We start from the raw sequence: 4,149 nt of genomic DNA on the forward strand, positions 1-4,149 counted from the left end.
TTAAATCCCTAATTTACTCAAGTTACCTGTATGGTTACCTGTAATAGATAATGTTAGATGAATCCTGTTGAAACTACATACCTCCATCATTTGAATGTGTACAAAATTAACTAAAGTCTGATTGAAATATGGTGTCTGTCCTATTACGTACTATTATATTGTGCCAAAATCAAAACCATAACACCTTAGCTATAAAAATATGCAAGGCAGCCACTGGGGTGTGGCTGACATCTGGTGGTTTGTACAAAAGCTACATTCAAGATAACTATTTCTGACCAACCTGTGATGAGGTGAGGGTAAAGGAGAGGAGGCTCTGGTCAAAAGTAGTGCACTATAAGGAATAGGGCATAGCCATGGGAAGATGTTTAGGGGGGGGCTAAGAAAAACATATCGGTCTGCTAATACAGGACTAGTAAAGGCCCAGTGCACTGCTTTTGTGAGACATTTACTTAAATAACTTTTTTCTCTATTCAGATTTTTCAGGGGATGCTGCAGTACCCTCAGCACCCCTACTTCCCGCGCCACACCATTAGTCATTGCGCTGTGCTTTGGGTTTTTAATTACTCTCTAGATTGGATTAGGGCGTTATACTACGCTAACAACTCTCCCACCTAATAGGGTATTATCGACAACAAGTATATTATCATATATCTGTGGCCTTGACTTCTCACTTCAAAGTAACCTTTTCCCGATGGATTATCTCTCGATGAATGCCTTTCACCTGTCCCATTGCATTCTTCTGGTAGGCTACTATCTGAATTTGAGAGGTTCCTGTTCTAATGTTTCTTATCTTCTTTACTAAAGGATGTCTATAATAAGTGAGTTTGAGTCTTTCGCTTTGGTGTGGCCGTTGGATTCCTGTTCTATAGTCACAGCATAGCATGGAGCGATGGGAAGTGAACTGTAGTGTTTTGGTGTTCAGCTCCCAGTCCCTGATTGCATACCCTGGCAGTGTACCCTTGAACAGAGTACTTACCCTAATTCATCTATTTTACACCCAGCTGTGTAACTGTAATACGGGTAAGATGATTAGACCTCTGTGTACATCTCTCTCTCTCTCTGAGTATGTGTTGTATTTTGATTACACAATACCTGTCTTTATCCTCCTCTCTCCACCCCTCCTTGACTTCCTCTGTTAACTGGAGCCCCATCTGTCAAATATTAATAGATAGAGATAAATGTTGGTGAATGTCATTGTTATGACTTTAATTCCAAAACCATTTCCCTCTCCACATTGTCAGGCTAAAGGGTGACATATTTAATATTTCATAAGCCCCTAAGTATCAGATATCTGATTCTCAAACCAACTTGATTAATCTGCCATATTTCTATAATCTCCTCCCCTGCATTGATACGCAGGACCATCACTCACTCTCTTAGATTAAATGGGAAAAGATCCAAATTGCCAGCTTGGAGAGCTCCCTTGGATAAAAATAAAACCCAATAAAATAGTAATGCCTATCCCTCAATAAAACAATAAAACAAAATGTCAACTATTCTTCCCTTCTTCAACACACACACACACACACATGCAAAAGGAGAGAGGCAAAAGAGCTGTCCAACTTGATGAAAAATTATGTCAGATGAAACTTTGCCATGTAACCAGGGACAACTGAAACGGTGGATCTTACAGTAATAAACCCAGCTTAAACAAAGACGTCATGATGGACAACTTAATACTGGAAAATAATTAAATAAACGATTCATAATACAATTGATATCCATGGACATATGGTTTATACGCTGCTATGTGAATTATAGTTCATAACCCTTACTTATGTCTGCTAGAAGGGAGCTGGATTGTTATAAAGTTATTTCTGAGAGACTAGAGAGACTGAATATATTTTGATCTGAATACAAGTTGTTTTGTCACCTAATTATCCTAAGGTAATAACCATTATCTATTTAACTGATGCTTCATTTAATTTGGGTTGACTTTAAGGAGATGGACTAAAGGACAATCTGAGGAAGTTAAAAGGAACAGGGGCATTTAAGAGTTCTTAACCAACAACAGTGGAATTGAAAACTTAATTGGAAGTAACTGAAATACGTGGAGAGGTAAGACTGAGCAGAATCAATTAGGTTTTAACAGTAATTTGGCAAATTTGGCAAGAATATTTATGACTGTAAGATTACCAGGTGCTGCAATAACTTAAATGAGGGTTTTATACAATAATTTTACAATGTTTCTAGATCAATGTTTCTGACAGAATGTCATTGTTTTTTTCCAACAGGTTTCCATTGTCTTATCATATTATCTTGGATGGAAAACCCATAGGGAAATTTCTATATAATGTCAACCATTATCACAGAGGAACATTCCCACTGGGCACAGACGTCAGTTCAACGTCTATGTCATTGCATTTAGGTTAATAGTTGGGTGGAAAAAATACTAAATGCCTTTGACGACTTTTTGCAAATCCAATCAGTTTTCCACATTGATTCAATGTCATCACATAGTTTTTGGGGGTTGAAATTACACCGAAACAACATTGATTCAACCAGTTTTTGCCCAGTGGGTTTGTGTTCATGTTTACTGTGAACTGTGAATAATATGAATGTCTTCTGTGAACTGTCAGCATTCCACAGGCATATCAACATCCCCTCTTTTACAATAGAGTTTGTGTTTTTATATGCTTCCCTCTCATACATTTTCATTGTTTTCACTCCATAAACTGGCTGCACAGTTGTCTCTTTCCAAACCCCATAAAATCGTTCAAACATAATAACTCAACACCTGTAACAATCTCTAGATGGAGCCCTCTCCCTCTATGAACTTGACAATGCAGCATGGGGATGAGGAGGAGCAACATCCCCTCCTTCCATCAAAAGTGGTCCCTCCCCCTCCTGCATTTGGCAACCAGTGCGGAAGAAACTACTCATGTCAAAAAGGGGCAGATCACTCAGTGTGGCTCGATGGAACCCAGTCATCACCCACCCTCTCATATTACAACGGCTGCCAATATGTGTCACCCTCACCCCGCTCCTCACCCCGAAGGAGAGACAATGAGGAAAAGGTTAGGGGGAAGGAGGTCCATAAGGAAAAGAGAGGCAAGAAGCCAGCAGGGAATGATCAGAATGCAGGGCACAAGGATCGGATTTGGGGGAGTAAAACCAAAAAGGCAAGCCCACAGAGGCGCCAGCAGGACATGGCATCCACTCAGTCACCCTACAAAGGACTCCGCATGTCTCAAATGGACTTAAGGGAGACAGAAAGTGGGCCACCCAGTGAAGGAGGTCGAAGGCTAGAGGCCCCATCAATGGAGATGCAGGACCGCCAGAGTCTACCTGAGATCATCATTACAACCAAAGATGACTACCAGCCACATTCCCCCAACCAAACACCCAGCTCTGACAAGAATCACCCGAAGTCTGAGGCCAAGGGTGCCTATGGTGGAGGTGAGGAGACCAGTGGTGCGCATCACAAGGATAGTGTCCATGACTGCCCTCACAAGAAGACCCAGAGCATCGGTCGTAGGCTGGTCCGCCGAAGGGCGCTGTTTGAGAGGAGGCAGAGGCTGAATGACTGTGCACTTGCTGTGGGGATGTTTGGAGTGGTGGTCATGATCACCGAGATAGAGCTCTCCTGGAGCGTCTACAGTAAGGTCAGCACTGGGGACTAGACCTGGGTTCAAATGCTTGACATTTTTTCAAATATATACTTTGAGTGTTTGCCTGAGTCTGCCTGGAGTGCCAAATTGGCAGGGTTTGCAGTTTTGGGACTTTTCTATAGCTTTATTAAGCCAGGCAAGTTCAACCAGGCACAGATCAAGTATTTGAAATGCTTTTTCAAGTATTTGAAACCCAGGTCTGCTGGGGACACCTGGGTGATTAGTGAGTTCAAACTTACAGAACATTATTTGAAGGCCTTCAGTATTTGTTGCTGACTTAAGGTTACTGTGGCCAGGAATCAATCAGAGGCACATTGTAGAGCGCTGTGGACAATGCGCCTTTTAAAGGAAATGTTCCTGTGTTCGCGGAGATCGTATAAATCGGAAATTACCTTTAAATGTCAAGCACACTATAATGTGCCTTGAATTGAATCTCAAATGTATGTTAAAAGAAGGCATATTTTCCACAATGAAGCTTACTGTACGTTAAGATAAGTGTGTCCACTACATGTTTCCCCTACAGAGCTCCATATACTCT

The sequence above is a fragment of the Salmo salar genome, chromosome ssa27 (assembly GCF_905237065.1).
Source record: "Salmo salar chromosome ssa27, Ssal_v3.1, whole genome shotgun sequence".
In the NCBI taxonomy this organism is placed as follows: domain Eukaryota; kingdom Metazoa; phylum Chordata; class Actinopteri; order Salmoniformes; family Salmonidae; genus Salmo; species Salmo salar.